General features: G+C 44.2%; 1 long non-coding RNA gene across 1 annotated transcript in view; it reads left to right on the forward strand.

Annotated features, from left to right (window-relative positions):
• The first annotated feature begins 932 nt into the window (after positions 1–932).
• Positions 933–17521, forward strand: part of LOC138854916 (uncharacterized) — a 415629-nt gene continuing 399040 nt past the window's right edge. The window contains exons 1-2 of the long non-coding RNA XR_011394079.1: positions 933–1133; positions 2034–2305. This is a non-coding gene — a long non-coding RNA (uncharacterized lncRNA). The remainder of the gene's footprint in view (positions 1134–2033; positions 2306–17521) is intronic.

Here is a 17521-nt window from a genome sequence, read left to right on the forward strand (position 1 = left end):
ATTCCTAGCCCCTCCAAGGGGTGAGAGACTTCATTCGTAGCCCCTCCAAGGGGTAAGACTTCATTCGTAGCCCCTCCAAGGGGTAAGACTTCATTCCTAGCCCCTCCAAGGGTAAGACTTCATTCCTAATCCCTTCAATGGGTGAAAGTCATTCCTAGCATCTAAGGATGAGACGTCATTCCTGTCTCTTCCAAGGGAAAGATATCTAAGGGACTAGCGCAAATCTCCCCTTTCTTGTAACAAACCTAACTACCTCCTACATCCTAGGCGCTGTATGCTAGTAGATTCAGTGATTAGTGAAATCTTAGCTAGAGAGAGAGAATGATTTTCCTGATTTTTGGACCATTAACTGGTGTATTGTTCCAGTCAGCGTAATCCTACGGGTTTAGCGCTCCCCCATGATTATAATTGTATCCAGTCAGGGTATTGTGCCTTGTTGTTATTCATGTCACAATGTTGTTACCCCGATATACGGCAGAGTTTTCTGTGATATGTCCCGGAATTTCCCGTTTTCTATGCCGTCGCCAGCGGTCGAAGTGAGGCTAGTGGCGCCGGACGAACCTATGGTGGCGTCAGGATCTCGAGGCGCTGATGCCAGTTGTCGCGTTGCGCAGCTGGTGTCATTGGCGTTTTCTGGCGTCAAACGGCACCAGTGCCAGGTTCGCAGCTCTTTAGGATTACCAATCCTGAGAAGTTTTTTTATTCGATAACGGACGCAGCAGCTCAGTGTAAGAAAACAAAAGCCATCTAGTAGCAAAATTCGTAACTCGTATTTCAGTAATATGTTAATTTGTTTTCCATACGATTGAGAATTCCAGTGGAGAGGTTATAGACTAGGGCTGTAAATGGTGTTATGGGTTTGGGAAGGGTATGCGGCCAGTGCCACCTGGCAAGACTGTTACCAGTGATGGTAGCGGGAGTGGGGCCTCGGGAGTGCCGTCAGTGTGCCGGCGGTTGGCGTAGGGTGCATGTCAGGCAGGGTGTGAGTGTGCTGCTGCTGCTGCTGCTGTCGCTGCTGCTGCCGCTGCTGCTGTTACTGATACTACTGCCTGGATTAAACCAAGATCATCTCTGGCTGCACACACACACACACACACACACACAGTCCTCAGCAGGTCATCTGCAAGTCAGAGGTGCGACAGTTCCCACTCTTCCTCGCCCAGTACTAAGAGACCCATCTTTTACGCTAGTTAAACTAAATTTCAGCGAAGAATGTATATTTGTCTACTAGTTTCTAAAGGGGGATTTTTATTACTAGCTAAATACTCGACTTTACCCCCATCGAGAGGTTTAAACAATAAATAATTGCTAAAATACCATTCTTTAATCAGTAAAGAAGAAATGCTGAATTCTTTAAGCATTCTTACATTATATATATATATATATATATATATATATATATATATATATATATTTATTTATTTATTTACAAAATGTTAGTGGTAATTAGTTACCATAACTAGCGAGGAATTATTTGGTAGATTGTCATTAATCTGCAGTTGTTAGAACAAAGGTCACTGTAAATGACTAGCCAGTTATTAGTTTGGTATTAGTATTCGTTATTATTATTCGTTGGGGTAATAGGAGGTGATCAAGTCTGATGCACGAGAACAGTAGCTCCAATTCCTTGGAACAAGAGAATTACACTAATCTTCTCAAGACTTGACGCTATTGTGAAGTCCTGAGAGCTAGTCTATTCCAATGAGCTGCCTTGATGACCTGGTGAAGGGCTCTTAATCCAGGGATTTAGTGTTACCCTTGCCTTGGATCAACACTGATTTACCTCCTATTCTCCAGGTGCTGTGTGACCCCAAGGGTTTAACTCCTTATAACCCTTTGTAGTCCTAAAAACCTGTTATTGAACATTGTTCACTATACTTTAATATGAGGTGTCAACCAATGCAGTCAGATACTCGGGGGTCGAGATGTCACTGCGCATCCCCGTGCGCACAATTCTAGAATAGGCAACAAAGTTAGGAACACTGTTAGAAGGACTCACCACAGCCCTGGTCTCTTAACTTCTAAACCAGCAGCCCAGGGACTGGGATCACGCCCCCCCTCCTCACACAAGCGTGATTCGCATCACTGCCTCCACAGAAGTTCGACTATCGATTCAAGCACAACGCAGTCTTCGAACCTACACGAACCGCAGCGCGCTGCAGCCGATTCTCATCGCTGAGGCTTCGGTCGCAGCCGATTTTAATCTGAGGCTTCGACCGCAGCCGATTAAATCTGAGGCTTCGGCCGCAGTCGACTTCGTCTCAGAGTCTTCGGAGCATCACATGATCCGACTGATGAGCTAAAGGTAAGGAAAAGAGAGAAACAGCTATAATTAACCTTTATATTCATGACTTTCTGTGCGTGTTTTTCACTTCTATGTTACGAGTACCAGAATGAAACTTTTGGTTCAGTTATTTCCACCTGGATGCCTAGGCTTACTCACCTCAAAACATTGGCAGAGATGAAAGAAACTGATGAAGGCGCGGTTAGGGAGCTAGCTTTTGTCATGACTTTTATGTGCTGAGCTGTCATTGATTTGATAAATCTCTACATCGACCAGAACGTGGTCAATGCCTTTGTCTTTACTGTGGGCAGTATGCCTTTGGATACAAAGGCGTACTACCGTTGGCCACAGTTGTGGCCACAGTAAGCCACAACGTAAGGGCCAATGGACTGACCATCTAAGAAGTCAGTGTAAAATGCAGTTTAGGGAACAGTGTAGTGACAAGGCTAGCAACTAGTATAGTGTAGGTCTCACCATATATAGCCTGTGTAGGGACCAAAATATACACCCTGTGTATAGACCAGTTAAGGAACCAAAATATGGGCTCCAGTGTGGGGCTTTTGATATAGGCTCCAGTGTGGGGCCTTAGATATGGGCTCCAGTGTGGGGCCTTAGATATGGGCTCCAGTGTGAGGCCTTAGATATGGGCTCCAGTGTGGGGCCTTAGATATGGGCTCCAGTGTGGGGCCTTAGATATGGGCTCCAGTGTGGGGCCTTAGATATGGGCTCCAGTGTGGGGCCTTAGATATAGGCTCCAGTGTGGGGACTTAGATTTGATCTCTAGCATAACCCAAACATAGGTACCAAATATAAATGGTTTGGTAAGACACGTAAGCAAATACTAGGGCATATTTATTAAAAAATATTTCGGTGCTGGGATCTTGATCACTTCTAATATACAGAGGTTAAAAGACAGTACATATAGACGGAGAGTGTGGTGTGAATGACATACGGTGACCTGAAGAATGCCATATTGGAATGAGGACAGGTAGACGGTGGGATCATATGACTCCTGTGTTGTTAGGTAGTTTTTCTGTGTTTTAGTTTTCCAGCATTATGTCGTGTGTTAGAAGTTATCAAGGTTCTAGGACCGAAATGTTTTCTAATATGTCCTAGTGTCTTGCTAAACCAATTTGTCGGTATATATTACCAAAGTTTATACCACACCAATATAAAGAGGTAAGTGATAAAAGAATATAGGAGCTAAGTTAAAAATGCTAGTGGACTAGTGTAAAGGTTAGTAAAGAATAGAAGACTAGTAGTGGAGGTGGTATATTGTTAACTTTCCAAGATGTGTACCTTTGTTAGATGATGCTCGCTCAGTGCCCAGGCAGTCGCTGGAGTACAGGTGTTGAGCACCAGTGCCCAAGCAGCCGCTGGAGTACAAGTGTTGAGCACCAGTGCCCAAGCAGTCGCTGGAGTACAGGTGTTGAGCACCAGTGCCCAAGCAGCCGCTGGAGTACAAGTGTTGAGCACCAGTGCCCAAGCAGTCGCTGGAGTACAGGTGCTGAGCACCAGTGCCCAAGCAGTCGCTGGAGTACAGGCGCTGAGCATCAGTGCCCAAGCAGTCGCTGGAGTACATGTGCTGAGCACCAGTGCCCAAGCAGTCGCTGGAGTACATGTGCTGAGCACCAGCGCCCAAGCAGTCGCTGGAGTACATGTGCTGAGCACCAGTTTCCAAGCAGTCGCTGGAGTACATGTGCTGAGCATCAGTGCCCAAGAAGTCGCTGGAGTACATGTGCTGAGCACCAGTGCCCAAGAAGTCGCTGGAGTACAGGTGCTGAGCACCAGTGTAAGCCCGTTGGCTTACCGGCATTACATACCTGTTGTTAACGATGCATTGGCTTACCACATGAAGGCTCGCCACGTAATTTCCTTGGGTGGCGAATGATTCCTCTGTTTTTCCCTCCGTTGTTAGCATAACACCTGGTTAATGTAGACCACTGTATTTCCCCCGTTGTTAGCATAACACCTGGTTAATGTAGACCACTGTATTTCCCCCGTTGTTAGCACAACACCTGGTTAATGTAGACCACTGTATTTCCCCCGTTGTTAGCACAACACCTGGTTAATGTATAACACAAAAACACTGCCAACAGGAACTAGATGCATGAACTCCGTCCTCTCCCGCAATAAAACCCTTAATTTAAAAGTCCATCAAAAGGTGTTACCAGCTCCGCAAACCCAACATCTCTGAGGACAAAGGTGATGTTTTATTTAGGAAAATTGGTACATCAGCAGTGTGTTGCTGCCTTTTTCTGTGTAATAGTTAAGTAGTGGAAACATAAGCAGACGTAATTTTTCCTGTCGTATTCCGTCACTCAGAATGGTGTTGATGTATTGAAATCTGGGAGGCTTCGGTGGTGTCAGCCTGAGCTGGGAGGCTTCGGTAGTGTCAGCCGGAGCTGGGAGGCTTCGGTGGTGTCAGCCTGAGCTGGGAGGCTTCGGTGGTGTCAGCCTGAGCTGGGAGGCTTCGGTAGTGTCAGCCTGAGCTGGGAGGCTTCGGTGGTGTCAGCCTGAGCTGGGAGGCTTCTGTGGTGTCAGCCTGAGCTGGGAGGCTTCGGTGGTGTCAGCCTGAGCTGGGAGGCTTCGGTAGTGTCAGCCTGAGCTGGGAGGCTTCGGTGGTGTCAGCCTGAGCTGGGAGGCTTCGGTGGTGTCAGCCTGAGCTGGGAGGCTTCGGTGGTGTCAGCCTGAGCTGGGAGGCTTCGGTGGTGTCAGCCTGAGCTGGGAGGCTTCGGTGGTGTCAGCCTGAGCTGGGAGGCTTCGGTGGTGTCAGCCTGAGCTGGGAGGCTTCGGTGGTGTCAGCCTGAGCTGGGAGGCTTCGGTGGTGTCAGCCTGAGCTGGGAGGCTTCGGTAGTGTCAGCCTGAGCTGGGAGGCTTCGGTAGTGTCAGCCTGAGCTGGGAGGCTTCGGTAGTGTCAGCCTGAGCTGGGAGGCTTCGGTAGTGTCAGCCTGAGCTGGGAGGCTTCGGTAGTGTCAGCCTGAGCTGGGAGGCTTCGGTAGTGTCAGCCTGAGCTGGGAGGCTTCGGTAGTGTCAGCCTGAGCTGGGAGGCTTCAGTGGTGTCAGCCTGAGCTGGGAGGCTTCGGTAGTGTCAGCCTGAGCTGGGAGGCTTCGGTGGTGTCAGCCTGAGCTGGGAGGCTTCGGTAGTGTCAGCCTGAGCTGGGAGGCTTCGGTGGTGTCAGCCTGAGCTGGGAGGCTTCGGTGGTGTCAGCCTGAGCTGGGAGGCTTCGGTGGTGTCAGCCTGAGCTGGGAGGCTTCGGTGGTGTCAGCCTGAGCTGGGAGGCTTCGGTAGTGTCAGCCTGAGCTGGGAGGCTTCGGTAGTGTCAGCCTGAGCTGGGAGGCTTCGGTAGTGTCAGCCTGAGCTGGGAGGCTTCGGTAGTGTCAGCCTGAGCTGGGAGGCTTCGGTAGTGTCAGCCTGAGCTGGGAGGCTTCGGTGGTGTTATCATGTGGGATTCGAACACGTGGATAGGGTAAAGTAATACTCACGTAGGCTGGAAGTACGTATAATTACGGATAATGTGGGGAGCGCCCTAACAGCCGTAACCTTGCCTCCTTGCTCACTCTCGTAACACTGACTGCCCACAGTACCCATATGTGAGGGGGTCTTTGAATACTGCTGTGGTCAGCACAATATGAATACAGACAGTGACTCCGGCAGAGACGGTTGGTAGTGAGTCATCTACTGGTACACTGGTTACTGGTAACTGGTTACTACTACTGAGAGCTCGGCGACGCTAACGTATGTCGTCCCGACATACAACTAATACAAACTAGAGATGGCAGGTGTACGGCTTGGGCTGATTCTATACAATGTCAAAGTACACAACAATTGAACATTATAACATACATAAGTAGAACATTGGAATGGAAGCTTACGTAACTGAAACTGTAATGCAATACAAGGTATAATATAGCACAACTCATCGAATGAAACTCAACGTTTTGATTACACAATAGAAGTGATAAAAAAAAATTTGATCGATCGATCTGTATTCATGTGATCTACGGATTCTGAGGAAGGAATATATACAAAGAAAGAGTGTTTAACAGAAAGGCAGATTCGGTGCACTCAAATCTAGACTGTTAACTCTCAGAACTCGAAGAGAACGTGAACACAAAAAAAAATTCTTGAATACTGATAAGTTGATACTGTAATTATTCATCTATACAGGTTATTTACATTTAACCCCAACTCTGCTAGGGTAAGATTGACATATGCAGAATGAGTGTCATCTCTGGGAGGATCAAACTCTGTAGCACTGGCTAACTCATGCTGTATTTGAGGCAAATCTGAATTGGAAGTTACAAATGATACTTGAGGATTTCTCAATACCTGTCGTGTACGTAGGGAATAACGACATTCAGGTTGATCGTCTGACTGAGTATCAGAGGAAGAGAGTACAGGATCAGGAGGATTGTTAGAGTCTGTCACATTAGTCTGGGTTGGAACATCATTATCATCACATACTAACTTCATATGATCTAAATGCGATTCTTTATACTGACCAGTACTAATCTCTCTAACCTTATACTTATTACCAGTGATATGTTCAACTACTCGATAAGGACCAACAAACTTTTGATCAAGCTTTGGCATTGCAGACGTTTTGTTAAAGTTAGTCAGCATAACTCTCGAACCTACTTTGATTTTGGATGGCTTTGCTCGAGTGTTTGCGACTCTTGTAAATTCTGCTGTTGATTTATGAAGTGTTTCACGGATTCTTCTAAAAACACTTTGAGCTAAGCTGGTACGAGTTGCTATGAAATCATCAGGGTTGTAATTTGGTTTCGGATTAGAATATAACAACTCGTAAGGCAAACGTTTATCTACACCGTACAATGCATAATGTGGAGTGTCACCTATAGAAACATTGTAAGCAGAATTTATAGGACACTGCACATCAGGTATAACTTCATCCAAAGTTTCACTGTTGGGATTGATAGTGGCTCTCAAGACATCAAGTACTTTCTTATTGGTTCGTTCCGCTAACCCATTGCTGGCAGGATGATGAGGAACAATGGTGGATTTAGAGATCTTGTACAAGGTACACAAATTTTCAAGAATCTCATTACAGAATTCACCTCCATTATCTGTTACTAGGGACTTAGGGGTGATATGCCTGCAGATAATGCGTTCTTTAAACGCTTTAGCTACTGTCTCGGCAGTCTTATCTGCAATAGGAACTAACTCACAATATCTGGTGAAATGGTCTACCATAACACAGATGTTTGTTGCCTTGGAGGGAACATTGGAAATTAGTTAACAAATCTAGCGGAACTCTTTCCCACGGTTCGCTAGTGGTTGGATATACTTGGATTGGATTAGGGCCATTAGCATTACCCTTATGTTGCATGCAGACACTACATTTCTTAACATACTCAGAAATATCAGTTGCCATACGAGGCCAAAAGTATTTCAATCTGGCTTGTTTTACTGAACGATCCATACCAGGGTGTGCAACACCTGGTACATCGTGAACTAGCTGTAAGGCTACATTCACTAGTGACTGTGGAATTACTAACTGGTATACTCTTCTGCTAGGAGTACCCAACTCGGCTGTTCGATACAGTAATTCTTGGTTCATGACAAAGTCACTGATGGGTGCTGGTGGCTTCACAGTAAGAATAAGATCTTCCTGGAGCAGGAATCGAATCACACCAGACCACGTGGGATCTGTTCGTTGAGCATTCTTTACATCTTCAGCACTAAATGGAGGGTCTGCAGTTACTATACTAACATGTCACGATAAGGCATCTGCGACTACATTTGACTTGCCAGGTAAATGCTCAAAGGTGGGATTGAACTCTTGGATAGTCAAGGTCCATCTGGCTAACCTTCCAGTAGGTTGTTTGTTCTGGAATAAAGGTATCAGTGGAGCATGGTCTGTTAAGACATGAACAGAGTACTGATAAATAATGTCTCGGAAGTGCTTTAAAGACCATACTATTGCTAAAGCTTCTTGCTCAGTTACTGTATAATTACGTTCAGCCTTTGTAAGGACTCGGCTAGCAAATGCAACTGCGTTGTACTTGCCATCGGTCTTCTGAGCTAGTACGGCACCTATGCCAATTGAACTAGCATCAGTTGTCAGATAGAAGGGCTTAGAAAAATCTGGAAATTTCAAAATTGGAGCAGATGTTAGCTTTTCTTTTAGAGTTCGGAATGCTCTTTCTTGACGGAAGGTCCAAACAAAAGGAGCATCTTTCTTAAACAACTCAGAGGAGCAGCTATGGAAGAAAAATTGGCATTGAAAGATCTATAAAAACCTGCTAAGCCCACAAAGGATCTTACGGCATCAGCAGTTTTGGGAGTTGGAAAATTTAGTACTGCAGTTACTTTACTTTGGTCAGTCGTAACCCCTCTAGGAGTGACTACGTGACCAAGAAACTTAATTTCTGATCTGAAAAATTGACATTTAGACAGTTTGATCTTTAAATTGGCTTCTTCAAGCTTACCAAGTACTACATCAAGTCTTTTCAAGTGTGTATCCACGTCTTTAGACATGACGATTACGTCATCTAAGTACACCATAAGTGCATTACCTATGAGACCTCTAAAGATATTAGTCATGAGCCTTGAGAACGTGATAGGGGAAGATCGTAATCCAAACGCCATACAGAGGAAGTGATAATGACCTGTAGGAGTGGAGAATGCAGTTAGCTCTTGGCTGTCCTCGTGAAGAGGGACTTGCCAAAACCCTTGTAACAAATCCAGGGTTGAAAAGACTTTGTTATCTCCGATGTTACGTAAAAGATCACCCAGTACAGGAAGTGGGAAGCTATCTGGAATGGTTTTCGCATTTAACTTCCTAAAGTCAGTTACTGGGCGCCAAGTACCATCCTTCTTAGGTACTAGGATCAAGGGTGCATTCCAAGGTGAATTGCTAGGTGCAATAACTCCATCATCAAGCATTTGATTGATCAATTCTTCTGCGACAGCAACTTGTGAATGAGGCATTCTGTACGCAGGTATGTAGATAGGTCTAGTACCAGGTTCAAGTGGAATACGATGGGACAATAAGTTCGTTATACCCATCTTCTCACCTGGTAAGGCAATAGCTTTACGACGTTTGTTCAACAGAGTCAACAAACGCTTGACTTCATCTGGGAAGTCAGTGGGAGCTAAGTCTTTCTCCTCAACTGGTGGAACAGATTGATCCAGTGAAGTGGATGAGGTCTCCCCGGCAGAAATAGCACCGACCCACTGGTCAGGTGACAACTCATCCTCTACCTGAACAGGGTAAGGATAGTGAACAAGGTCAACAAGATTGGTATTTGCTCTGAGACGAACACTGACCAGAAGTGTTGGCTAGGAAGAAATGGATCTTACTATCTCTTACAACATGTAAGGATGGTTCAACAAATAGACCTTTTACTTTGCAGGAATCACTGTCAACTAGGACGTTATCACCATCTGAAACACTAGGAACAACTACAGACACTCGAGTGAGGGCACTAGCTGCGACAGAAACGTCTTTCTGCAGACGGCATGTGACATCAACAAGAGATGGCATTACTAGTTGCAAGTAATTGTTTTCCGACAAGGCGTCCCCTGTGGAGAAACTACTACTTGAACTAGCAGACATTGCAGGGATAGGCTCAGCACTCAAGGTAGTCAGAGCGTCCTCGGACACTTGAGGTAACTGGACACTATCTTGCAAGTCTGAAGTTGCAGGAACACAGACAGAAGTGACAGGATCATCAGTGCCTGACCGCTTGGGTACGCTACTGAAAAATGCACTGGCCTGTAAGGACTTAATTCGAGTGTCATACTCTGCGGCAGTATGGCAGATCTCGGATCCAAGCTGGTAACCCCAAAATGGTACGATCAAGTCATCAATTTGGGCATGCCATCGATAAGGGTCGAGCACAATGCGTAAGTCTCGCATGGAAGCAAAGCCCAGTAGAAGGTCACCAGGGAAAGTAATCTGGTCGACAACAAGGAAGGAAGCAGTGAAGTCTCTACCTTGGATAGAAAAGGTGAGGGAAGTCCGACCTCGGACACGCAGGTGAGAACCAGCTACTCCACTAAGGGAGGACACATGAGTCGGTTCTACGAGAAGGACATGTCGTAACTGCTTATCCTTAAACTAGACCTAATAATATTGACTTGCGCACCAGAGTCCATGAACAAATGAACGGGCACATTATGAACAGATGCTTGCACTATAGGGCCTATGGTTGCATTGGAAGTTATGTGCAAACAAAAAGGTGGATTGTCATCAGAAAAGACTTGTTCCACTTCATCCCCAAAATCATCTATGTCAGAGACATGTGAAGCAACATCATCAGCAGGATTGTCATTCTCAAGACTGCTTAAGGCTTCAAAGGAATTGTGAATGGGAATGGTGTACTCATTTTCACCTACTGTCACCATGGGACGGTTTGACTGGGGCGCTCGAATTCCCCCGAATTGGAAGAATGAGCCTGGTTCTGGTTAGTTTGGGAACCACGACGTCTGTTTCCTCTAGGGGTTCTGCGGTTGGAACGGCCACGGAAAGACCTAGAGTACTGAAGGTTATAGAGAGCATTGCACTCAGATGTGTCATGTCCATGTATTCTATGATAAGTACAGTAGGGAAGATCTGGGTACTCATCATCAGTACGACGTCTCTTAGGGTAACTATCAGGACAATTAATTGCAATATGGCCACGGAAACCACAGTTGTAACAAGTCCGCCGACTATGGTTACTGAATGTACTATGAATACTACGAGGTTTATAACGACTCTGTACACTGGTTCTTGGTGATCTCTGAGATGGTTGACGACCACGATTTGTCTCTGTGGCGCAAACAAGAGGTGGTGCAGACTGAGGCATAGGTGTGAAATTACTTTTGATACATGGGAAAGTACCCTGGGGGCACAAGGAACGTACATGATTTAAGGCTGTAAGTGGTTCCATCGTCACAGTTGGAGGATGAGCCTCATAAGCACACACAGAAGCAGGCGGCATTAGTTCTTTGATTGCTCCAAAAGCTGCTATTTTAGCAAGCGATTCTGTAAATGGTTTAGCCTCTTCAGGGAGAAAAGCTGATGACTGGACAGCATTGATAAATGATGATAAAAGTTTGTCTAATCTAACAGCAAATGCACTCAACGATTCATTACTCATGGGTGTAGCATTCACTAGTTCCCTAAGAACGACATATGGATCAGCTGTTTTTACTGGGACAAGGAAAGAACGAATCAGTTCCTCATATTGTGACCATTTAGTAAGATTCCTGAAGTCACGCATATCAAGGAGATCAACAACGTGAACAGCAGCAGGGGATCGATGAAGAGCTTCAACTAGAGCACCAGCACGAGAACGAATGGCAGTAAACCATGCTTCAAGACTATGTACATGGCCATTGAATAAAGGTAACGCATCAAGGGAATCACGAGTATAACTATAGTATCTCGGTGTCTGGGTCGGTCTGTCAGTCGCTAAGGAATTGTGAGGACTGATGACAGGAGCAACAGTAGCCTGAGAGGTCTGAGTGTCGACATTCACTAAAGTATCACTTGACGGTATGTGAGACATAATGGCGAAGAAGTTGCAGGAGAACAAATAAGGCAAAAATAATGAACAATAAAAATGATACAAAATGCTAGAATTGAAATAAAAGCGATGCAACTAATTCTGCAGAAGTAATAAAAAATGTCTAAGATACACTGCAAGAGGAAGGACAACTCAATGTAAAGGACTATTGGCCAAGATAAAAATTACATTGAAATATACAAGTAAAAATGTTACTGGAGACTGAATTAAATGCAAAATGAGCTGTCTTTACTCTTGCTAATAAAGGAATTAACTAATAAAATTTGAAATCAATGTAAAAAGTATAAAATAAAATTACTAAATTGTTAACTGGGAAATTTAAGTATTTTCTAAGAATGCATAAAAATATCAATAAAAGAAAATAATTCACTGCAGAACAAGTGCAACAAAATAAGGTGTAGAAATAATCACTGCAGTAATAAAGTCTCACTGGGAAAACTCAGATTAAATAATAAAATAAAAATATGAAGAAAAAACTGATTGAACACTAACTCTTAATTGTAAATTAGACAAAACAATTTACTCAAACAGAGTAAAGAAAACACTTTATGTTAAAAGTAATTGAAATTACATCAAGAGTGAATTTGTTCAAAGAAATATGAACAATATTTCTTCTATTGTCCATGGGGAAGTGGAAAAGAATCTTTCCTCCGTAAGCCATGCGTGTCGTATGAGGCGACTAAAATGCCGGGAGCAATGGGCTAGTAACCCCTTCTCCTGTATACAATTACTAAAAAAGAGAAGAAGAAAAACTTTATAAAACTGGGTTGCTTAAATGTGCGTGGATGTAGTGCGGATGACAAGAAACAGATGATCGCTGATGTTATGAATGAAAAGAAGTTGGATGTCCTGGCCCTAAGCGAAACAAAGCTGAAGGGGGTAGGAGAGTTTCAGTGGGGGGAAATAAATGGGATTAAATCTGGAGTATCTGAGAGAGTTAGAGCAAAGGAAGGGGTAGCAGTAATGTTAAATGATCAGTTATGGAAGGAGAAAAGAGAATATGAATGTGTAAATTCAAGAATTATGTGGATTAAAGTAAAGGTTGGATGCGAGAAGTGGGTCATAATAAGCGTGTATGCACCTGGAGAAGAGAGGAATGCAGAGGAGAGAGAGAGATTTTGGGAGATGTTAAGTGAATGTATAGGAGCCTTTGAACCAAGTGAGAGAGTAATTGTGGTAGGGGACTTGAATGCTAAAGTAGGAGAAACTTTTAGAGAGGGTGTGGTAGGTAAGTTTGGGGTGCCAGGTGTAAATGATAATGGGAGCCCTTTGATTGAACTTTGTATAGAAAGGGGTTTAGTTATAGGTAATACATATTTTAAGAAAAAGAGGATAAATAAGTATACACGATATGATGTAGGGCGAAATGACAGTAGTTTGTTGGATTATGTATTGGTAGATAAAAGACTGTTGAGTAGACTTCAGGATGTACATGTTTATAGAGGGGCCACAGATATATCAGATCACTTTCTAGTTGTAGCTACACTGAGAGTAAAAGGTAGATGGGATACAAGGAGAATAGAAGCATCAGGGAAGAGAGAGGTGAAGGTTTATAAACTAAAAGAGGAGGCAGTTAGGGTAAGATATAAACAGCTATTGGAGGATAGATGGGCTAATGAGAGCATAGGCAAAGGGGTCGAAGAGGTATGGGGTAGGTTTAAAAATGTAGTGTTAGAGTGTTCAGCAGAAGTTTGTGGTTACAGGAAAGTGGGTGCAGGAGGGAAGAGGAGCGATTGGTGGAATGATGATGTAAAGAGAGTAGTAAGGGAGAAAAAGTTAGCATATGAGAAGTTTTTACAAAGTAGAAGTGATGCAAGGAGGGAAGAGTATATGGAGAAAAAGAGAGAAGTTAAGAGAGTGGTGAAGCAATGTAAAAAGAGAGCAAATGAGAGAGTGGGTGAGATGTTATCAACAAATTTTGTTGAAAATAAGAAAAAGTTTTGGAGTGAGATTAACAAGTTAAGAAAGCCTAGAGAACAAATGGATTTGTCAGTTAAAAATAGGAGAGGAGAGTTATTAAATGGAGAGTTAGAGGTATTGGGAAGATGGAAGGAATATTTTGAGGAATTGTTAAATGTTGATGAAGATAGGGAAGCTGTGATTTCGTGTATAGGGCAAGGAGGAATAACATCTTGTAGGAGTGAGGAAGAGCCAGTTGTGAGTGTGGGGGAAGTTCGTGAGGCAGTAGGTAAAATGAAAGGGGGTAAGGCAGCCGGGATTGATGGGATAAAGATAGAAATGTTAAAAGCAGGTGGGGATATAGTTTTGGAGTGGTTGGTGCAATTATTTAATAAATGTATGGAAGAGGGTAAGGTACCTAGGGATTGGCAGAGAGCATGCATAGTTCCTTTGTATAAAGGCAAAGGGGATAAAAGAGAGTGCAAAAATTATAGGGGGATAAGTCTGTTGAGTGTACCTGGTAAAGTGTATGGTAGAGTTATAATTGAAAGAATTAAGAGTAAGACGGAGAATAGGATAGCAGATGAACAAGGAGGCTTTAGGAAAGGTAGGGGGTGTGTGGACCAGGTGTTTACAGTGAAACATATAAGTGAACAGTATTTAGATAAGGCTAAAGAGGTCTTTGTGGCATTTATGGATTTGGAAAAGGCGTATGACAGGGTGGATAGGGGGGCAATGTGGCAGATGTTGCAAGTGTATGGTGTAGGAGGTAGGTTACTGAAAGCAGTGAAGAGTTTTTACGAGGATAGTGAGGCTCAAGTTAGAGTATGTAGGAAAGAGGGAAATTTTTTCCCAGTAAAAGTAGGCCTTAGACAAGGATGTGTGATGTCACCGTGGTTGTTTAATATATTTATAGATGGGGTTGTAAGAGAAGTAAATGCGAGGGTCTTGGCAAGAGGCGTGGAGTTAAAAGATAAAGAATCACACACAAAGTGGGAGTTGTCACAGCTGCTCTTTGCTGATGACACTGTGCTCTTGGGAGATTCTGAAGAGAAGTTGCAGAGATTGGTGGATGAATTTGGTAGGGTGTGCAAAAGAAGAAAATTAAAGGTGAATACAGGAAAGAGTAAGGTTATGAGGATAACAAAAAGATTAGGTGATGAAAGATTGAATATCAGATTGGAGGGAGAGAGTATGGAGGAGGTGAACGTATTCAGATATTTGGGAGTGGACGTGTCAGCGGATGGGTCTATGAAAGATGAGGTGAATCATAGAATTGATGAGGGAAAAAGAGTGAGTGGTGCACTTAGGAGTCTGTGGAGACAAAGAACTTTGTCCTTGGAGGCAAAGAGGGGAATGTATGAGAGTATAGTTTTACCAATGCTCTTATATGGGTGTGAAGCATGGGTGATGAATGTTGCAGCGAGGAGAAGGCTGGAGGCAGTGGAGATGTCATGTCTGAGGGCAATGTGTGGTGTGAATATAATGCAGAGAATTCGTAGTTTGGAAGTTAGGAGGAGGTGCGGGATTACCAAAACTGTTGTCCAGAGGGCTGAGGAAGGGTTGTTGAGGTGGTTCGGACATGTAGAGAGAATGGAGCGAAACAGAATGACTTCAAGAGTGTATCAGTCTGTAGTGGAAGGAAGGCGGGGTAGGGGTCGGCCTAGGAAGGGTTGGAGGGAGGGGGTAAAGGAGGTTTTGTGTGCGAGGGGCTTGGACTTCCAGCAGGCATGCGTGAGCGTGTTTGATAGGAGTGAATGGAGACAAATGGTTTTTAATACTTGACGTGCTGTTGGAGTGTGAGCAAAGTAACATTTATGAAGGGATTCAGGGAAACCGGCAGGCCGGACTTGAGTCCTGGAGATGGGAAGTACAGTGCCTGCACTCTGAAGGAGAGGTGTTAATGTTGCAGTTTAAAAACTGTAGTGTAAAGCACCCTTCTGGCAAGACAGTGATGGAGTGAATGATGGTGAAAGTTTTTCTTTTTCGGGCCACCCTGCCTTGGTGGGAATCGGCCGGTGTGATAATAAAATAAAAAAAAATGAATAAAAATAAAACAAAGGAACAAAACAAAAGTTTAACACTTACAAGTGGCAGGGCACACAACACTTAATCACGTATTCATTATTTTAGTATATTCTTACAACAAAATCTTGCTGTGACTGATACGACAAAAATTTGCTGGCAAAAATAATGGTACACAAGTCTGCGAAAAAAAATTAGAGGAATGAGACACTGCTGGCATACGAAAGGTACACATAGAAATAAATGGATAATTTGGTAAACTGGGGTGAATATCACTGCATGAACTACAATGACAATTACTGGAGAATACAATGCTGAAAGAATACAATAAAAAAATGAATCACTTCACACAGAGTGACTCACTGGTACACTACACAATAATACTTACTACAGACAGGAGTAGCATAAAAAAAAAACACATAAAAAATATGAGATGAGCGATAACACGGAAAAATATTGCAAAAATAACGAGTCAAAGAAACACTGAGTCTACACTGAAAACACAAGGTTTAGAGTACACAAGAAATTCACTATAAATGTCTCACACACGCAAATGTCTTTAAATGCAAATGTCTCTAAACAGAAAATTATGGAGTCTGGAGTGGTCGACGGTGATGGTGACGAGGGTAGGTTGTCGGGTTGTCCTAAGCGGAGCGGTGATGACTGACGCCTCCTACACTCACTGTTGTCAGAAGAAATGCGCTTTCTTGGTGAACTCACATAACTGGCTTTATCGGTGGCGCTCAGCTACAATCTCTTGACCAATTACGTGAGCCAAAACAGTTCTAGGACCCGGTACAAGGGTGCAAACAACCACAGGTAGATGAGGTGGGTGGCTGGTGGTGGGTGGTTGGTGGTGGGTGGGTGGAGGGAGAGTGTATAGCGGTGGGTGAGGTGGTGACTCTTGCTGGCGCTCTGGCATGCACTCCACTCACTACCCACGAAGGTGGCTAGATAAGCCACTCTATGCCACAGGAATGGTGAAGAACACTCTTAGCATCCAACTGGCATCCAACTGGGAGCACAAAGCGATATATAAAACAATACTTCAGAGGATGCGTGGCTTACTTCTCTCTCTCAGCTGGGTTAGAAGCTGGGTTGGCTGACTGGCTTAACCCACGAGAATGACTGACTGGAAGACGTGTAACGATGCACACAGCATGGAGGAGCAGGTGGATGACAGGAGACAGGCTGGATGATAGGCTGACTGGCGTTCACTTCCACAGTCTGGTTTAATGACTGGCTTAATTGCAAAATCCGGGTCAACCCCTCGGAGATTGAAGCAGTTAGCACACGAACTAAGCCAGGAAGCTTGAAACGGCTGCAACAGGCTTGCAGGCTGGAGGGTGGAGGTTGTGAGGGGAGCGAGTAGCTAGAGTGGGTGAGACGGTTCACCTTTGACCCGCCGGCTACTCAGTCTTCTAACCTCTTGAAATACCCTTAAAAAGCTTAATTTCCACGCTCCACACCGGTGCCACCATTTATCATGTGGGATTTGAACACGTGGATAGGGTAAAGTAATACTCACATAGGCTGGAAGTACGTATAATTACGGATAATGTGGGGAGCGCCCTAACAGCCGTAACCTTGTCTCCTTGCTCACTCTCGTAACACTGACTGCCCACAGTACCCATATGTGAGGGGGTCTTTGAATACTGCTGTGGTCAGCACAATATGAATACAGACAGTGACTCAGGCAGAGACGGTTGGTAGTGAGTCATCTACTGGTACACTGGTTACTGGTAACTGGTTACTACTACTGAGAGTGTC

This window comes from Cherax quadricarinatus, chromosome 74, assembly GCF_038502225.1.
Source record: "Cherax quadricarinatus isolate ZL_2023a chromosome 74, ASM3850222v1, whole genome shotgun sequence".
NCBI lineage: Eukaryota > Metazoa > Arthropoda > Malacostraca > Decapoda > Parastacidae > Cherax > Cherax quadricarinatus.